This window comes from Balaenoptera musculus, chromosome 10, assembly GCF_009873245.2.
Source record: "Balaenoptera musculus isolate JJ_BM4_2016_0621 chromosome 10, mBalMus1.pri.v3, whole genome shotgun sequence".
Lineage (NCBI taxonomy): Eukaryota > Metazoa > Chordata > Mammalia > Artiodactyla > Balaenopteridae > Balaenoptera > Balaenoptera musculus.
Window position 1 is genome coordinate 28,861,861 of NC_045794.1, and position 21,358 is coordinate 28,883,218.

Sequence of the window (21,358 nt, forward strand, 5' to 3'; positions counted from 1 at the left end):
TCTCAGAATGCCTAGGTGAAGAAAGTGAGTTTTCTTGTAAGAAACCGGGAGGTGTCCACTGCTGCTAAGAGCTCATCCCATGGCCCGCCCTAGGTAATATGAGAAGTAAAGGTGACCCCTAGCCTCAAGGTAAGCCCCAGTGTTTCCCATATGCAAAGTTTGGTGTACAGCAATCTCTATGAACCTTGAGTCAATCGAGTGCTTTAGCTCCTCTGTGCCTTTTCGTTGGCTTAAGACACTTGGGTATGAATTCACTTCTGAGGTAGAACATGTGTCCTATGAGTCCCTTGTGTGTCCTCCAATCAACATATCGTGTAACACACTTTTGGGATCAACTTCTTCTATGCAGAGAGATGGGCAATGAAGTTCTTACTTGCTTGCATATCTACCTTTCTCCATCTTAAAACAACCCTGGGGACACAGTACTAGCCAGTTTTATGTTCAACTTGCGCTGCCTTTGTGAGAGTCTCTAAGCTGAACTGAAACAGTCCCTGTGACTAACGAACATCCTGGGAACTCATACCGGTCACCTCTCTACCATGAAGGGAAGGTAGTCTTTTGACCCAGCCTGAAAAAATGTACAGAAATACGGGTAACACTGGGAATAATTTGGTCGATACAAAGTCAACTAGGCCTGACTAGGTCATTAAATGGGTAATGCTATTCACCACATGCAGAACGTCTGGCGTCCTAAGTGTTTTCATGAAAGGGTCCAGTGTGTCCCCAAAGGCTCCAGTAGTCAGGCAGTGTGTGATGGTAAATGCGCTGTGGGTTCCAGTTGGTAATTGGAGAATGTCGGGAATCCCGCTTTTCCCTATTTGGAAAGCGACATGGTTTTGGCTTCCCAGCTGCCTGTAAAACACACTGCCCATCTACTATTCACTCCACAAATGGCTCTGTGAGGAACAGTGAGTTCTCCCAAAAGAAACCAGGTGCTTTCGATTCCTTTCTGGATGTTCTTCCCACAGAATTCTATAGTCAAGTGCCAACTAAATGTGACCGCTAGTCTCCAGTTAAGGTGCATATTTTCCCATCACTAAAGATAGGGTGCAGCGGTTTCCCAGAAGCCTTAGTCAATGGAATATTTAGATCTTGTATGTCTCACAGTGCTCAAGACTCTCACATGTGCACTTCTTTCCGTGAAAGTTCACTGTACCAATAGCCTTCTGAGCACCATCATGGGAAACACAGCACTGTAAACGAACTTTTCTATGCAGGTAGATGGGCCAGGACCGGCTTTCTTCATTGGATGGCTAGCATTCCACAGCCTTCAAAAAAAACTCAGGAAGGCGGTTCTATGCAGGCTTTATTTCAATACAGGTCTGCCAATGTGAGGACATCTAAGCTGCTCTGCAGAAAACCACCAGGTCTCCAATTCATTTTTGTGACTCATGCCCAACATCACTCTAATTGAAGCAGAAGCTAGACTTTATTTTTTATTTTTTTATTTTTTATTTTTTTTTATTTTTATTATAGCACTTTTTTTTTCATTTTGTCAGACTTTTATTATCCTCAAATTTTTTTTTAAACATCTTTATTGAAGTATAATTGCCTTACAATGGTGTGTTAGCTTCTTCTTTATAACAAAGTGAATCAGTTATACATATACAATATGTTCCCATTTCTCTTCCCTCTTGCATCTCCCTCCCTCCCACCCTCCCCATCCCACCCCTCTAGGTGGTCACAAAGCACCGAGCTGATCTCCCTGTGCTATGTGGCTGCTTCCCACTAGTTATCTATTTTACATTTGGTAGTGTATATATGTCCATGACACTCTCTTACCCTGTCACATCTCACCCCACCCCTTCCCCATATCCTCAAGTCCATTCTCTAGTAGGTCTGTGTCTTTATTCCCATCTTGCCACTAGGTTCTTCATGGCCTTTTTTTTTTTCCCTTAGATTCCGTATATATGTGTTAGCATACTGTATTTGTTTTTCTCTTTCTGACTTACTTCACTCTGTATGACAGACTCTAACTCCATCCACCTCATTACAATTGAATTACAATGAATTACCTCCATTTCATTACAATGAATTACCTCCATTTCATTTCTTTTTATGGCTGAGTAATATTCCATTGTATATATGTGCCACATCTTCTTTATCCATTCATCTGTCAATGGACATTTAGGTTGCTTCCAGGTCCTGGCTATTGTAAATAGAGCTGCAATGAACATTTTGGTACATGACTCTTTTTGACCTATGGTTTTCTCAGGGTATATGCCCAGTATTGGGATTGCTGGGTCGTATGGTAGTCCTATTTGTAGTTTTTTAAGGAACCTCCATACTGTTCTCCATAGTGGCTGTATCAATTTACATTCCCACCAACAGTGCAAGAGTGTTCCCTTTCCTCCACACCCTCTCCAGCATTTATTGTTTGCAGATTTTTTGATGATGGCCATTCTGACCGGTGTGAGATGATATCTCATTGTAGTTTTTATTTGCATTTCTCTAATGATTAATGATGTTGACCATGCTTTCATATGTCTGTAGGCCATCTGTATATCTTCTTTGGAGAAATGTCTATTTAGGTCTTCTGCCCATTTTTGGATTGGGTTGTTCGTTTTTTTGTTATTGAGCTGCATGAGCTGCTTGTAAATCTTGGAGATTAATCCTTTGTCAGTTGCTTCATTTGCAAATATTTTCTCCCATTCTGATGGTTGTCTTTTGGTCTTGTTTATGGTTTCCTTTGCTGTGCAAAAGCTTTTAAGTTTCATTAGGTCCCATTTGTTTATTTGTGTTCTTATTTCCATTTCTCTGGGAGCTGGGTCAAAAAGAATCTTGCTGTGATGTATGTCATAGAGTGTTCTGCCTATGTTTTCCTCTAAGAGTTTGATAGTGTCTGCCCTTACACTTAGGTCTTTAATCCATTTTGAGTTTATTTTTGTGCATGGTGTCAGGGAGTGTTCTAATTTCATTCTTTTACATGTTCCTGTCCAATTTTCCCAGCACCACTTATTGAAGAGGCTGTCTTTTCTCCACTGTATATGCTTGCCTCCTTTATCAAAGATAAGGTGACCATATGTGTGTGGGTTTATCTCTGGGCTTTCTATCCTGTTCCATTGATCTATATTTCTATTTTTGTGCCAGTACCAAACTGTCTTGATTACTGTAGCTTTGTAATATAGTCTGAAGCCAGGGAGCCTGATTCCCCCAGCTCCATTTTTCGTTCTCAAGATTGCTTTGGCTCTTCGGGGTCTTTTGTGTCTCCATACAAATTTTAAGATGATTTGTTCTAGCTCCGTAAAAAATGCCATTGGCAATTTGATAGGGATTGCATTGAATCTGTAGATTGCTTTGGGTAGTATAGTCATTTTCACAATGTTGATTCTTCCAATCCAAGAACATGGTATATCTCTCCATCTGTTGGTATCATCTTTAATTTCTTTCATCAGTGTCTTATAATTTTCTGCATACAGGTCTTTTGTCTCCTTAGGTAGGTTTATTCCTAGATATTTTATTCTTTTTGTTGCAATGGTAAATGGGAGTGTTTTCTTAATTTCACTTTCAGATTTTTCATCATTAGTGTATAGAAATGCAAGAGATTTCTGTGCATTAATTTTGTATCCTGCTACTTTACCAAATTCATTGATTAGCTCTAGGAGTTTTCTGGTAGCATCTTTAGGATTCTCTATGTATAGTATCATGTCATCTGCAAATAGTGACAGCTTTACTTCTTCTTTTCCGATTTGGATTCCTTTTATTTCTTTGTCTTCTCTGATTGCTGTGGCTAACACTTCCAAAACTATGTTGAATAATAGTGGTGAGAGTGGGCAACCTTGTCTTGTTCCTGATCTTAGTGGAAATGGTTTCAGTTTTTCACCATTGAGGAGAATGTTGGCTGTGGGTTTGTCATATATGGCCTTTATTATGTTGAGGAAAGTTCCCTCTATGCCTACTTTCTGCAGGGCTTTTATCATAAATGGGTGTTGAATTTTGTCGAAAGCTTTCTCTGCATCTATTGAGATGATCATATGGTTTTTCTCCTTCAATTTGTTAATATGGTGTATCACATTGATTGATTTGCGTATGTTGAAGAATCCTTGCATTCCTGGGATAAACCCCACTTGATCATGGTGTATGATCCTTTTAATGTGCTGTTGGATTCTGTTTGCTAGTATTTTGTTGAGGATTTTTGCATCTATGTTCATCAGTGATATTGGCCTGTAGTTTTCTTTCTTTGTGACATCTTTGTCTGGTTTTGGTATCAGAGTGATTTTGGCCTCGTAGAATGAGTTTGGGAGTGTTCCTCCCTCTGCAATATTTTGGAAGAGTTTGAGAATGACAGGTGTTAGCTCTTCTCTAAATGTTTGATAGAATTCACCTGTGAAGCCATCTGATCCTGGGCTTTTGTTTGTTGGAAGGTTTTTAATCACAGTTTCAATTTCAGTGCTTGTGATTGGTCTGTTCATATTTTCTATTTCTTCCTGGTTCAGTCTCGGCAGTTTGTGCATTTCTAAGAATCTGTGCATTTCTTCCAGGTTGTCCATTTTATTGGCATAGAGTTGCTTGTAGTAATCTCTCATGATCTTTTGTATTTCTGCAGTGTCAGTGGTTACTTCTCCTTTTTCATTTCTAATTCTATTGATCTGAGTCTTCTCCCTTTTTCTCTTGATGAGTCTGGCTAATGGTTTATCAATTTTGTTTATCTTCTCAAAGAACCAGTTTTTAGTTTCATTGATTTTTGCTATTGTTTCCTTCATTTCTTTTTCATTTATTTCTGACCTGATCTTTATAATTTCTTTCCTTCTGCTGGCTTTGGGGTTTTTTTGTTCTTCTTTCTCTAATTGCTTTAGGTGCAAGGTTAGGTTGTTTATTCGAGATGTTTCCTGTTTCTTCAGGTAGGCTTGTATTGCTATAAACTTCCCTCTTAGCACTGCTTTTGCTGCGTCCCATAGGTTTTGGGTCGTCGTATCTCCATTGTCATTTGTTTCTAGGTATTTTTTGATTTCCCCTTTGATTTCTTCAGTAATCACTTCGTTATTAAGTAATGTATTGTGTAGCCTCCATGTGTTTGTATTTTTTACAGATCTTTTCCTGTAATTGATATCTAGTCTCATAGCGTTGTGGTCGGAAAAGATACTTGATACGATTTCAATTTTCTTAAATTTACCAAGGCTTGATTTGTGACCCAAGATATGATCTATCCTGGAGAATGTTCCATGAGCACTTGAGAAAAATGTGTATTCTGTTGTTTTTGGGTGGAATGTCCTATAAATATCAATTAAGTCCATATTGTTTAATGTATCATTTAAAGCTTGTGTTTCCTTATTTATTTTCAGTTTGGGTGATCTGTCCATTGGTGAAAGTGGGGTGTTAAAGTCCCCTACTATGATTGTGTTGCTGTCGATTTCCCCTTTTATGGCTGTTAGTATTTGCCTTATGTATTGAGGTGCTCCTATGTTGGGTGCATAAATATTTACAATTGTTATACCTTCCTCTTGGATCGATCCCTTGATCATTATATAGTGTCCTTCTTTGTCTCTTGTAATAGTCTTTATTTTAAAGTCTATTTTGTCTGATATGAGAATTGCTACTCCAGCTTTCTTTTGATTTCCATTTGCATGGAATATCTTTTTCCATCCCCTCACTTTCAGTCTGTATGTGTCTCTAGGTTTGAAGTGGGTCTCTTGTAGACAGTATATATATGGGTCTTGTTTTTGTATCCATTCAGCCAGCCTGTGTCTTTTGGTGGGAGCATTTAATCCATTTACATTCAAGGTAATTATCGATATGTATGTTCCTATTCCCATTTTCTTAAATGTTTTGGGTTTGTTATTGTAGGTGTTTTCCTTCTCTTGTGTTTCTTGCCTAGAGAAGTTCCTTTAGCATTTGTTGTAAAGCTGGTTTGGTGGTGCTGAACTCTCTCAGCTTTTGCTTGTCTGTAAAGGTTTTAATTTCTCCATCGAATCTGAATGAGATCCTTGCTGGGTAGAGTAATCTTGGTTGTAGGTTTTTCTCCTTCATCACTTTAAGTATATTCTGCCACTCCCTTCTGGCTTGTAGAGTTTCTGCTGAAAGATCAGATGTTAACCTTATGGGGATTCCCTTGTGTGTTATTTGTTGTTTTTCCCTTGCTGCCTTTAATATGTTTTCCTTATATTTAATTTTTGACAGTTTGATTAATATGTGTCTTGGCGTGTTTCTCCTTGGGTTTATCCTATATGGGACTCTCTGTGCTTCCAGGACTTGATTAACTATTTCCTTTCCCATATTAGGGAAGTTTTCAACTATAATCTCTTCAAATATTTTCTCAGTCCCTTTCTTTTTCTCTTCTTCTTCTGGGACCCCTATAATTCGAATGTTGGTGTGTTTAATGTTGTCCCAGAGGTCTCTGAGACTGTCCTCAGTTCTTTTCATTCTTTTTTCTTTGTCCTGCTCTGTAGTAGTTATTTCCACCATTTTATCTTCCAGGTCACTTATCCTTTCTTCTGCCTCAGTTATTCTGCTATTGATCCCATCTAGAGTATTTTTAATTTCATTTATTGTGTTTTTCATCATTGCTTGGTTCCTCTTTAGTTCTTCTACATCCTTGTTAAATGTTTCTTGCATTTTGTCTATTCTATTTCCAAGATTTTGGATCATCCTTACTATCATTATTCTGAATTCTTTTTCAAGTAGACTACCTATTTCCTCTTCATTTGTTAAGTCTGGTGTGTTTTGACCCTGCTCCTTCATCTGCTGTGTGTTTTTCTGTCGTCTCATTTTGCTTATCTTGCTGTGTTTGGGGTCTCTTTTTCACAGGCTGCAGGTTTGTAGTTCCCGTTGTTTTTGGTATCTGTCCCCAGTGGCTAAGGTTGGTTCAGTGGGTTGTGTAGGCTTCCTGGTGGAGGGAGCTAGTGCCTGAGCTCTGGTGGATGAGGCTGGATCTTGTCTTTCTGGTGGGTACGTCCACGTCTGGTGGTGTATTTTGGGGTGTCTGTGGCCTTATTATGATTTTAGGCAGCCTCTCTGCTAATGGATGGGGCTGTGTTCTTGTCTTGCTAGTTGTTTGGCATAGGGTGTCCAGCACTGTAGCTCACTGGTCGTTGAGTGAAGCTGGGTCTTGATGTTGAGATGGAGATCTCTGAGAGATTTTTGCCATTTGGTATTATGTGGAGCTGGGAGGTCTCTTGTGGACCAGTGTCCTGAAGTTGGCTCTCCCACCTCAGAGGCACGGCTCTGATGCCTGGCTGGAGCACCAAGAGCCTTTTGTCCACATGGCTTATATAATGGGCATAAATATCTACCGAAGGCAGCGGCTGAGCCGGGTCAGAGGGACGCAGCAGGCAGCCAGAAGCTAGACTTTAAGTCCTGCCTGAAATAAAGATGATTTTCAACCTGAGCATTGCTAGGCATATGGAACTTCCATAGTCACCTAGGCCTACTGAGAGCATTCAGGTGATTATGCAATTCACCACACACAGAACATGCTGTATTGTAAAATTTCATCATAGAAGTGTGAATTGTGTTCCAAGGGTCTCTTTTAGCTAGTCAGAAAAGATAGGAAATGTGCTGTGTGATCCACTTTGTATTTGGGAGGACTCGGATAGGTGGTATTATCCCAATTTCAAAGCTAGATAGTGGAGGCCTCAAGGCTGCCTGAAAATCATTTAAGTTGCCCGACGTTTATTCACTTCTAGGAATGCTTAGTTGACGAATGGTGAGTTTTCTCTTATGAAGCCAGAAGGTCTCTACTGCTTGCTAAGATCTTATCCCACTGCCCTCCCTAACTAATGTGAGAAGTATATGTGACCCCTAGCATTAAGGTAAACCCCAATGTTTACCATCAGTAAAGTTTGGTGTGCAGCCCTCTCCATGAAACCTGAGACGATCGAGTGCTTAACTCCTCGATTTCTTTTCCTTGGCTTAAGAAAGTCACGTATGAATTCACTTCCAAGGGAGAACGTGTGTACAGTGATTCCCCTGTGTGTCTTCCAAGCAACATAATGTGAAACAGACTGTTGGGATCAACTATTTCTATGCAGACGGAAGGGCAAGGAAGTGCTTTCTGACTTGCATAACTCTCTTTCTAGAGCTTTAAAACAGCCCCAGGACAAAGTTCTAGCCAGTCTTATGTTCAATGTAGCTCTCCCTTTGTGAGGGCCTCTGAGCTGCACAGAAACAATCACTGTGACTAAAGTACATCCTGGGAAGTTAGACCTGTTGTCTCTCTACTATGACAGGAAGGTAGACTTTCGGCCAAGCCTGAAAAAATGTGCTGAAATACCAGTAACTTTGTGAGTCATTTGGACGATCCAAAGTCATTTAGGCCTGACTAGGTCATTAAATGTGGAATGATATTCATCGCATGAAATAATCCCTGTGTCCAAACTGTCATCATGGCAGGGCCCAGTGTGTCTCAAAAGGCTCCATTAATCAGGTAGAGAGTGAAGATAAAAGCACAGTGAGGTCAAGTGGATAATTGGAGAATGTCGGGAATTCTACATTTCCCTCTTTGGAAAGCAATATGGTCTTGGCTCCCAAGAGGGCTGTAAAACATGCTGCCCATCTACTCCTCACCCCACAAATGGTTTTGTGATGAACAGTGACTTTTCCTGATAGAAACCAGGGGATTTCAATTCCTTTCTGGGTGTTCATCCCACAGCATTCTGTAGCTCAAATGCCAACTAAATGTGACCTCTGGTCTCGAGGTAAGGTGCACATTTTCCCATAACTAAAGATAGGGTGCAGCAGTTTCTCGGAAGCCTTAGTCAATGGAATGCTTTAGCTCTAGTATGCCTCACAGTGCCCAGGACCTTCACGTGTGCATTTCTTTCCATGGAAGTACACTGTATACCAAAATCCTTCTCAGCACCATCATGGGAAACACAGCTCTGTGAACAAACTTTTCTATCCAGTTTGAAGGGCCAGGACCAGCATTTTTCTTTGGATGGCTAGCATTCCCCAGCTTTCAAACAACCTCAGGAAGACGGTTCTAGACAGGATGTCTTTCAATTGCAGGTCTTCCAAAGTAAGGAAACTTGAACAGCACTGCAGAAAACCACCGGGCCTCCAATTCTTTTGGAGAAAGATGTCGGTCATGCCCGACATCTCTCTAATTGAAGCAGAAACTAGACTCTAGGTCCCACTCGAAATAAAGAACACATTTACCCTGAGCATTGCTAGGCCTGTGGAACATCCAAAGTCACCTAGGCCTACTGAGGGCATTCAGCCGATTATGCAATTCACCACATGCAGAACGTGCTGCGTGGTAAAGTTTCAGCATGGAAGAGCAAGGTATGTTCTTAGGGTATCTTTTAGCTAGTCAGAAAAGATAGGTAAATGTGCTGTGTGACCCTCTCTGTAACTGGGAAGACTCGGAAAGGCAGCATTTTCCCCATTTGAAAGCTAGTAAGACGAGGTCTCTAGGCTGCCTAAAAAACATTGATGTTGCCCGTCATTTATTCAGTTCTTGGAATGCATCAGTGAAGCAAACTGAGTTTTCACGTACGGAGCCGAAGGTCTCTACTGCTTGCTAGGAGCTCATCCCACGGCCCCATCCTGCCTAATATGAGAATTAAAAGAGAAGCCTAGCATCCAGGTAAGCCCTAGTGTTTCCCATCAGCAAATTTTAGTGTGCAGTCATCTCCATGAACCCTGAGTCGATCGAGTGCTTAAATCCTAGATTTCTTTTCCTTCGCTTAAGACATTTCCAAGGGAGAACGTGTGTCCTGTGATTCTCTTGAGTGTCTTCCAAGCAACATAACGTGAAACAGACTGTTGGCATCAAGTCTTTCTAGGCACAGGGTAGGGCAATGAAGTGCTTTCTTACTGCATATCTCTCTTTCTACAGCTTTAAAACCGCCTGGGGGACATATTTCTAGCCAGTCTTATAGTCAATGTGGTTCTCCCTTTGTGAGGGCCTCTGAGATTCTCTGAAACAATCCCTGTGACTAAAGTACATCCTGGGAAGTTAAACCTGTTGTCTCTCTACCATGACACAAAGGTATACTTTTGGCCAAGCCTGAAAATATTTACCGAAATACTGGTAACTGAGAGGCATTTGGAGGATCCAAAGTCACCTAGGCCTGACTAGGTCATTAAATGGGTAATGCTATTCACTGTCTAAAATACTCCCAGTGTCCAAAGTGTCATCATGGAAGGGCCCAGTGTGTCTCAAAAGGCTCCAGTAGTCAGGTAGAGATGAAGATCAATGTGCGGTGGGGTCAAGTAGGTAATTGGAGTATGTCGGGAATCCCGCATTTCCCCATTTGGAAAGCGACATGGTCTTGGCTCCTAAGCTGCCAGTAAAACACACTGCCCATCGACTCTTCACTCCACAAAAACTTCTGTGATGAACAATGAGTGTTCCCTATAGAAACCAGGTGTTTTCGATTCATTACTTGGTGCTCATTACACAGTCTTCAGTAGCTAAAGTGACAACTAAATGTGACCTCTAGTCTCCAGGTAAGGTGCACATTTCCCCATCACTAAAGATAGAGTGCAGCAGTTTCCAGGAAGCTTTAGTCAAAGGAATTCTCTAGCTCTAGTATGCCTCACAGCGCTCAGGCCTCTCACGTGTGCATTTCTTTCCGTGGAAGTACACTGTGTAACAAAACCCTTCTGAGCACCATCATGGGAAACACAGCTCTACGAACAAGACTTTCTATGCAGTTTGAAGGGCCAGGACTGGCATTTTTCACTGGATGGCTAGCGTTCCCCAGCTCTCAAACAACCTCAGGAAGACGGTTCTAGACAGGCTTTCTTTCAATGCGGGTCTGCCAAAATGAGGAAACCTGAGCTGCACTGCAGAAAACCACTGGGCTTCCAATTCTTTTTGGGGGCTCATGCCTGACGTCTCTCTAATTGAAGCAGAAACTAGATTTTAGGTTCCACCCAAAATAAGGTAGACATTTACCTTGAGTAGTGGTAGGCATATGGAACCTCCAAAGTCACCTAGGCCCACCGAGGGCATTCAGCCGATTATGCAATTCACCACACTCAGAAAATCCTGCATCGTAAAATTTCATCATGGAAGTATGAAGTGTGTTGCAAGGGTATCTTTTAGCTAGTCAGAAAGGATAAGTAAATGTGCTGTGTGACTCACTTTGTAATTGGGAAGACTCGGAAAAGTGGTATTATCCCAATTTGAAAGCTAGATAGTGGAGGACTCAAGGCTGCCTGAAAAACACTGATGTTACCCATCTTTTATTCACTTCTAGGAATGCCTAGGTGAAAAATGTTGAGTTTTCTCGTAAGAAGCCTGGAGGTCTCCACTGCTAGCTGGTAGCCTATCCCACGGCCCACCCTACCTAAAGTGCAAAGTAAACGTGACCCCTAGCCTCAAGGTAAGCCCCAGTGTTTCCCATCTGCACAGTTTGATACGCAGCCACCTCCATGAACCCTGATTTGATCGAGTGCTTTAACTCTTCTATGCCATTTCATAGGCTTATGACAGTTGGGTATGAATTCAATTTTGAGGGAGAACGTGTGTCCTGTGAGTCCTTTGTGTGTCTTCCAAGCAACATAACATGAAACAGACTTTTGGGATCAACTATTTCTATGCAGAGGGAAAGGTAATGAATTTCTTTCTTACTGGCATAGCTACGTTTCTACATCTTAAACAACCCCGGTGACACAGCACTAGCCAGTCTTATGTACAACGTGGTTCTCCTTTTTTGAGGGCCACTAAGCTGAAGTGAAACATTCCCTGTGACTAGCGTACCTCCTGGGAACTCATACCTGTCATCTCGCTACCACAACAGGTAGGTAGACTTTTGGCCCAGCCTAAAAAAATGTACCGAAATACCACTAACATTGCGATCATTTGGACGATTCAAAGTCAACTACACCTGATTAGGTCTTTAAATGGGTAATGCTATTCACCACATACAAAACTCCTGACATCCTAAGTGTCTTCATGAAAGGGCCCAGTGTGTCCCAAAAGGCTCCAGTAATCAGGCACAGTGTGACAGTAAATGGGCTGTTCGTTCAAGACGGTAATTGGAGAATGTCGGGAATCCGGCATTTCCCCTTTGGAAAGTGACATGGTTTGGGCTTTCAAGCTGCCTGTAAAACACACGATCCATCCACTCTTCACTCCACAAATGGTTCTTTGAGGAACAGTGAGTTTTTCCGATAGAAACCAGGTGCTTTTGATTCCTTTCTGGCTGTTGATCCCAAAGAATTCTGTAGCCCAAGTGCCAACAAATGTGACCTCTTGTCCTGAGTTAAGGTGTATATTTTCCCATCTCTAAACATTGGGTGCAGCACTTCCCCAAAAACCTTAGTCAATGGAATGCTTTACCTCAGGTATGCCTCACAGTGCTCATAACTCTCACGTGTGCACTTCTTTCCATGGAAGTATGATGTGTAACAAAAGCCTTTTGAGCACCATCATGGGAAACACAGCACTGGGAACAAACGTTTCTATGCAATTTGAAGGGCCAGAACTGGCTTCCTCATTGGATGGCTAGGGTTCCACAGCTTTCAAACAACCTCAGGAAGACGGTTCTAGGCAGGCTTCCTTTCAATGCAGGTCTGCCAAAGTGTGGAAACAAGAGCTGCACAGCAAAAACCACGGGGCCACCAATTCTTTTGGGGGACTCATGTCCAACGTCTCTCAAATTGAAGCAGAACCTAGAATTTAGGTCCCACCAGAAATAAAGTAGACATTTATCTGGAGCATTGCTAGTCATATGGAACATCAAATTCCCTTAGGCCTACCGAGGGCATTCAGAAGATTATGCAATTCAACACATGCAGAACACTCTGTGTCGTAAAATTTCATCATGGAAGTGCAAAATGTGTTCCAAGGGTCTCTTTCAGCTAGTCAGAAAAGATAGGTAAATGTGCTGTGTGATCCACTTTGTAATTGGGAAGACTAGGAAAGTCAGTATTTTTCCCTTTATAAAGATAGATAGTGGCGACTTCAAGGCTCTCTGACGTTGACCATCTTTTATTCACTTCTAGGAATGCCTCTGAGAATAAAAGTGCATTTTCTCATAAGTAACAGGGAGGTCTTCACTGCTTGCTCAGAGCTTATGCCACTGCCCGCCTTAGCTAAAGTGCAAAGTAAACTTAACCCCTAGTCTGAATGTAAGCCCCCGTGTTGCCCATAAGCAACGTTTGGTGTGCAGCAGTCTTCATGATCCCTGAGTTGATTGACTGCTTGAAATCCTCAATGCCTTTTTCCAGGCTTAAAACCGTCATATATGAATTCACGTCTTTGGGAGAAAGTTTTGTCCTGTCAGTTCCTTAGATATCTTGCAAGAAAAATAACACGAGACAGACTGTTGAGATCAACTATTTCTATGAAGTGGGAAGAGAAATTAATTGCATTCTTGCTTACATAGCTCGTTTTCCACAGCTTTAAAACAGACCTGGGGACACAGTTAGACCCATTCTTAAGTTCAACATTGCTCTCCCTTTTTGAGGGCCACTGAACTGAAATGAACCAATCCCCATGAATAAAGTACATCCTGGAAACTCATACCTGTCATCTCTCTTCCATAACGCTAAGGTAGAACTTGGGTGAAGCCAGATAAACATACCAAAATACCGGTAACACTGCAAAGCATTTGGAAGATAAAAAGACAACTAGGCTTGCATGGATCATTACATGGGTAATGCTATTCACTGTATGCAGGACTCTCAGCGTCCAAAGTGTAAACATAAAAGGTCACAGTGGGTCACAAAAGGCTCCAGTAGTCAGGCAGAGAGTGATGGTAAATGTGCTGTGAGGTCAAGTTTGTAATTGCAGAATGTCAGGAAACCCACATATATATATATATAACAGTCATAAATATATATGCACCCAACATAGGACCACTTCAATACATAAGGCAACTGCTAACATATATAAAAGAGGAAATCAACACTAACACATAATAGTGGGGGAGTTTAACACTTCACTTACACCAATGGACAGATCATCCATACAGAAAATTAATAAGGAAACTCGAGCATTAAATGACACAATAGACCAGATAGATTTAATTGATATTTACAGGACACTCCATCCCAAAACAGCAGATTACACTTTCTTCTCAAGTGCACATGGAACATTCTCTAGGATAGATTACATCTTGGGTCACAAATTAAACCTCAGTAAATTTAGGAAAATTGAAATCACATCAATTATCTTTTGTGACCACAATGCTATGAGATTACAAATCTATTACAGGGGAAAAAACGTAAGAAACACAAACACATGGAGGCTAAACACTATGTTACTAAATAACCAAGAGATCACTGAAGAAATCAAAGAGGAAATCAAAAAATACCTAGAGACACATGACAAAGAAAACAAGACGATCCTAAAACCATGGGATGCAGCAAAAGCCATTCTAAGAGGAAGTTTATAGCAATAAAAGCCTACCTCAAGAAACAAGAAAAATCACAATAAACAATCTAACCTTACACCTAAAAGAACTAGAGAAAGAAGAACAAATTCCAAAGTGGGTAAAAGGAAAGAAATCATAAAGATCAGAGCAGAAATAAAAGAAATAGAAACAAAGGAAGCAATAACAAAGATCAATAAAACTAAAAGCTGCTTCTTTGCGAAGATAAACAAAATTGATATATCATTAACCAGACTCATCAAGAAAAAGAGAGAGAGGACTCAGATCAATAAAAATAAAAAAGAAAAAGGAGAAATTACGACAGAAAACGCAGAAATACACAGCACCCTAAGAGACTACGACAAGGAAATCTATGCAAATAAAATGGACAACCTGGAAGAAATGGACAAATTCTTAGAAAGCTATCACCTTCCAAGACTGAACCAGTAAGAAACGGAAAACATGAACAGAGAAATCACAAGTAATGAAATTGAAACTGTGATTTAAAAACTTCCAACAAACAAAAGTCCAGGTTCAGATGGCTTCACAGGTGACTTCTATCAAACATTTAGAGAAGACCTAACACCAATCCTTCTCAAACTCTTCCAAAAATTTGCAGAGGAAGGAAGACTCCCAAACACATTCTATGAGGCCACTATCACCCTGATACCAAAACCAGGCAAAGACACTACAAAATAAGGAAATTACAGACCAATATCACTCCTGAATATAGATGCAAAAATCCTCAACCAAATACTGGCAAACAGAATCCAACAACACATTAATAGGATTATACACCATGATCAAGTGGGATTTATCCCACGGATGCAAGGATTCTTCAATATATGCAAATCAATCAATGTCATACACCAAATTAGCAACTTGAAGAAGAAACATCATATGATCATCTCAGTAGATGTAGAAAAAGCTTTTGACTATTCAACACCCATTTATGAAAATAACTTTCCAGAGAGTGGGCATAGTGGAAAACTACCTCAACATCATAAACGCCGTATATGAAAAACCCAAAGCAAACATCATTCTCAAAGGTGTAAAACTGAAAGAATTTCCTCTCAGATCAGGAACAAGACAAGGATGTGCACTCTCACCACTATTATTCAACATAATTTTCGAAGTCCCAGCCACGTCCATCAGAGAAGAAAAAGAAATATATGGAGTACAAATTGGAAAAGAAGAAGCGAAACTGTCACTGTTTGCAGACGACATGATACTATACATAGAGAATCCTAAAGATGCCACCAGAAAACTACTAGAGCTAATCAATAAATCTGGTAAAGTTGAAGGATACAAATTTAATGCATAGAAATCTCTTGCATTCCTATATACTACTGATGAAAAATCTGAAAGAGAAATTAAGGAAACACTCCCATTTACCATTGCAACAACAACAAAAAATTACCTAGGAAGAAACCTACATAGGGAGGCAACTATGCAGAAAACTATAAGACACTGATGAAAGAAATTAAAGATGATACCAACAGATGGAGAGATATACCATATTTTTGGATTGGAAGAATCAATATTGTGAAAATGAGTATACTACCCACAGTAATCTAAAGATTCAATGCAATCCCTATCAAATTACCAGTGACATTTTATACAGAAGTAGAACAAAAAAATCTTAACATTTCTATGGTGACACAAAAGACCCCAAATAGAGAAAGCAGACTTGTGGGAAAAAACCAGAGGTGGAGGAATCAGACTCCCTGACTTCAGACTATACTACAAAGCTACAGTAATCAAGGCAATATGGTACTGGCAGAAAAACAGAAATAGAGATCAACAGAACACGATAGAAAGACCAGAGATAAACAAACGCACCTGTAGTCAACTAATCTATGACAAAGTAGGCAAGGATATACACTAGAGAAAAGACAGTCTCTTCAATAAGTGGTGTTGGGAAAACTGGACAGCTACATGTAGAAGAAGGAAATTAGAATACTCCATAACACCATACCCAAAAATAAACTCAAAATGGATTAGAGACCTAAATGTAAGACTGGGCAATATCAAAGTCTTAGAGGAAAACATAGGAGAAACACTCTTTGACATAAATCACAGCAAGGTCTTTTTTGATCCACTGCCTAGAGTAATGGAAATAAAACAAAAATAAACAAATGGGACCAAATGAAACATAAAACCTTTTGCACAGCAAAGGAAACCATAAATAAGACGAAAAGACAACCCTCAGAATGGGAGAAAATATTTCAAATGAATCAGAGGAAAAATGATTAATCTCCAAAACATATAAAAAGCTCATGCAGCTCAATAGTAAAAAAAAAGAAAACAACCCCAGCAAAAAATGGGCAGAAGAGCTAAATACACATTTTTGGAAAGAAGACATACAGATGGCCAATAAGCACATGAAAAGCTGCTCAACATCACTAATTATTAGACAAGAGCAAATCAAAACTACAATGAGGTATCACCTCACACCACTTACAATGGGCATCATCAGAAAATTTACAAACAACAAATGCTGGAGAGGGTGTGGAGAAAAGGGAACCCGCTTGCACTGTTGGTTCGAATGTAAATTGATACAGCCACTATGGAGAACAGTATGGAGCTTCCTTAAAAGACTAAAAATAGAATTACCATATGACCCAGCAATACCACTAGTGGGCATATACCCTGAGAATACCATAATTCAAAAAGACACATGCACCCCAATATTCCTTGCATCACTACTTACAATAGCCAGGTCATGGAAGCAACCTAAATGCCCATCAACAGACGAATAGTTAAAGAAGATGGGGTACATATGTACAATGGGATATTACTCAGCCTTAAAAAGAACGAAATGGTGTCATTTGTAGACAAGTGGATGCATCTAGAGACTGTCATACAGAGTGAAGTAAGTCAGAAAGAGAAAAACAATTATCGTATATTAACGCATATATGTGGAACTTAGAAAAATGGTACAGAAGAATGGGTTTTCAGGAGAGAAATAGTGACACAGATGTAGAGAAAAAAATTATGGACAAAAAGGGGGGAAAGGGGCACGAGGGTGAAGGTGGTGTGATGAATTGGGAGATTGAGATTGACATATATACTCTCATATGTATAATTTGGATAACTAATATAATCCTGCTGCATAAAAAAAATAAAAAATTCAAAACTTCAAAAAAAGTAATTAAAATTAATGTGACTATTTGAAAAACAAAACAATCAAAAAAACAGCCTTAGGAAGACCGTTCTAGGCAGGCTCTCTTTCCATGTGGGTCTGCCTAAGTGAGGAAAGCAGAGCTGCACTGCAAAAAACCACCGGGCCTCCAATTCATTTTGGGGATTCATGCCAGACGTCTCTCATCTTGATGCAGAGATTAGACTGTAAGACCATCCCGAAATACAGTAGAGATTTACCCTGAGCATTGCTACGCATTTGGAACATCCAATGTCACCTAGGCCTACCGGGGGCATTCAGACGATTATGCAATGCAGCAGACGCAGAACACGCCAAGTCCAAAAGTGGCATCATGGAAGGGCGAAGTGTGTCCCAAGGGTCATTTTAGCTACTCAGAAAAGATAGGGAAATGTGTTGTGGGATGATTTTGTAATTGGGAAGAATAGGAAGGGCACTGGTTTCCTCGTTTGAAAACTAGATAGTGGCGGCCACAAGGCTGCATGATGTTGTCTATCTTTTTTGCACTTCTAGGAATGAGTCTGTGAAGAAAAATGAGTTTTCTCATAAGAAGCCAGAGATCTCCACTGCTTCCCAGGACTTCATCCTATAGCGCACCTTACCTATACTGCGAAGTAAACGTGACCCATAGCCTCAAGATAAACCCCAGTGTTTCCCATCAGCAAAGTTTGGTGTGCAGCTGTCTCCATGATCCTTGAGTGGATCGAGTGTTTTAAATCCTCTATGCCTTTTCGGAGATTTAAGACAGTGGCATATGAATTCACTTCCGAGGGAGAACGTGTGTCCTGTGGGTCCCTTGTGCGTCTTCCAAGCAACATAAGGCGAAACAGACTTTAGGATGAACTCTTTCTACGCAGAGGGAAGGGCAATTAATTACTTTCTTGCTTGCATAGCTACCTTTCTACAGCTTAAACCAGTCACGGGAACACAGTTCTAGCCAGTCGTGTGTTGAACGTGGCTCTCCATTTGTGAGGACCTCTAAACTCCACCGAAACAATCCCTGTGACTAAAGTACATCCTGGGAACTCATACCAGTCATCCCTGTAGCATGGCGGGAAGGTCGACTCTAGGCCAAGCCTGAAAAACAGTACAGAGGTGGTAGTGAGGGGGCGGCTGCCAGGCCGAGGGCGGTTTCGGGTGGTCTCCGGCGCCCGGCGCCCGACCGCTGCCTGCCTGTGGGTGCGCGCAGATGACGTGCCCCGACCCGCTGCCTCCACGCTGCTCCCACAGTTCCCTCCCGCCCAGGGCACCAGGCGTCTGGACCCGGCACGGCCAGCGAGAGGCGGGGCTGCAGAGCAGGCGGGGGAGTGAGGTGGAGGAGGAGGAAGAAGAGGAGGAGAAGGCGGAGGTTGGAGCCGGGGGAGAGTGGCTGTTGGTGGGCCGGGTGAAGGGAGGAGCGGGATTTACGGAGCGCGGCGCCACAACCTGGAGCCGGCGGGTCCGACAGTGACGGAGACAAGGCAGGCACCAGCAGAACCGCAGCGTCGTCGGACCCGCCTCCTGGAGGAGCTCGGCCCCGGCCAGACCCGGCCTCATTCCTACCCCGCACTTCCTCCCCTCCACGGCTGCCTCGCTGCCACCGGCGCGGTAGCGCTCTGCTGCCCACTCCGTCCCCGCGGCTGAGCTAGGGATTCCAGTGGAAGAAGGCCTTCCCGCGAGTGCAGGGCCGGGACCCCGCGGGGGACACTGCAGCCTGAGCTCAGGAGGGGCCGCGCCGCCACCCTCTGAAATAGGATGTCCCGACATGAAGGTGTCAGCTGTGATGTATGTTTAAAGGGAAATTTTCAAGGTCACGGCTATAAGTGTTTAATATGCAACGGTTACGATTTTTGTGCATTTTGTTATGAGAGTGGTGCAAGAAGAATAAGGCATACAACTGACCATCCAATGCACTGCATGTTAACAAGCAAGTGTAGATGTTGATTTGTACTATGGTTCCTAAGCTTTCTCTGTAGAGCAGCCACAGGCTTTTACTTGTCCCTATTGTGGAAAAATTGGCTATACGGAGACATCTCTTCAAGCACATGTTACTTCTGAAAATGCAGAAACATCAACAGAAGTGATGTGCCCAATATTTGCAGCATTACCTGGAGGCAGTCCTAATCATGTCACGGATGACCCTGCAGCTCGTCTTACAGTTGAACACAGAGCCCCTAGAGATTTAGATGAATTGAGCGGTTTTCGACATATACATAGAATGTTTCACCCTGGCTGGGGATTGGAAGGCCCTGGTGTACGTAGATCAAACATTCATTCCAATAGCAGTTCTACTGGCAGACTTTCTTCTTCTCGGACTTCACATTCTCCAAGCAATAGGGAAGCCATGGATCCTCTAGCTGAGCTTTGATCCCAGTTATCAGGAGTGAGACGTTCCGCAGGGGGACAGCTTAATTCCTCTGGCCCTTCCGCTTCTCAGTGACAACAACTGCAGATACAGCTGTATCTAGAATGACAGCACGCCCTGGCAGCACGGCCACAACTGGACACTGCACGCAATGCAACCTGGCGTACTAACACAAGGAGTGTCACCACTACAATCACACATTCCACAGAAACAAACAACACAACTAACACAGAAAGCAGTCAGCAAACTATCCAGAATTCCCAGTTTCTTCTAACAAGGTTGAACAATCCTAAATTGTCTGAAACAGTGCACCAGTCCATGGAAAGTGAGTGCACAGACCGCACTCTCTTTATTTAAGAGCGCCTTCGATCAACTTTAGTTCCTGAAGAGAGCTCGTCCTCAGCTGAGGATGAACGGGGCGAATTGGCAGATTTTGGTGCTATGGGCTGTGTAGATATTATGCCTTTAGATGTTGCTTTAGAAAACCTAAATTTAAAAGAGAGTAATATAGGAAATGAACCTCCACCACCTCCTCTTTGATGACACCCCAATTCACAGACCATGTCCTCTGTGCTGTATTTCCCAATGAATGTGGACAACAACTATCTTGGGTTTGATTGGTGATTGTAATTTCAGGTCTGTCACTCTTGTTTTATTGTGTACATTCAAAAGGAAGAGCGAAAATCTATATGAAAATCCTTTCCACTTAAATAATTTTTACCTCTAGCTGGAAAATATAGGTAGCAGTGCAGGGTGATCTCTGCCTCCTGTACCTTGACATGCAAAAGCTTCTCCTAATACTCCACATTCAAACTGAAGAGGAAAATTGAAATATCTAATGAAGCTGCTGTGTGTGTTTATGAATATTAATCGATAAAAACTGCTGGGATAGTTTACCTCAAAAAAAAAAAAAAAAAGTACCTAAATACCGGTAACACTCCAAGGCATTTGGATAGTCCAAAGTCTCCTAGGCCTGAATAGGTCATTACATGCATAATGCTACTCACCACACGCAGAAATCCCAGCCTCAAACGTGTCATCATGGAAGGGCCCAGTGTGTCCCAAATGTCTCCAGTAGTCAGGAAGCGAGTGCCTGTAAATGACCTGTGGGATCAAGTTGGTAACTGGAGAATGTCGGGAAAGCCCGCATTTCCCCCTTTGGAAAGCGACATGGTTTTGGCGTCCAAGGTGTCTCTAACACACACTGCCCATCTATTCGTCACTCTACAAATATTTATGCGAGGAACAGTGAGTTTTCCCTAAAGAAACCAGGTACTTTCGATTCCTTTCTGGGAGCTCATCCCACAGCATTCTGTAACTAATGTGCCAACCAAATGTGACCTCTAGTTTAGAGGTAAGGTGCACATTTTCCCATCAAAAAAGATAGGGTGCAACAGTTTCCAGGAAACCTTAGTCAATGGACTGCTTTAGCTCCAGTATTCCTCACAGCACTCAGGACTCTCGCATGTTTACTTTTCCCGTGGAAGTACACTGTGGCCCAAAAGCCTTCTTAGCACCATCCTGGGAAACACATCTCTGGGCACCATCCTTTCTTTTCAGTTTGAAGGACCAGGACCAGCTTGCTTA

General features: G+C 41.8%; 1 pseudogene; it reads left to right on the forward strand.

Annotated features, from left to right (window-relative positions):
• The first annotated feature begins 19,051 nt into the window (after positions 1 to 19,051).
• LOC118902357 lies at positions 19,052 to 20,311 on the forward strand (annotated as a pseudogene).
• The last annotated feature ends 1,047 nt before the right edge of the window (positions 20,312 to 21,358 follow it).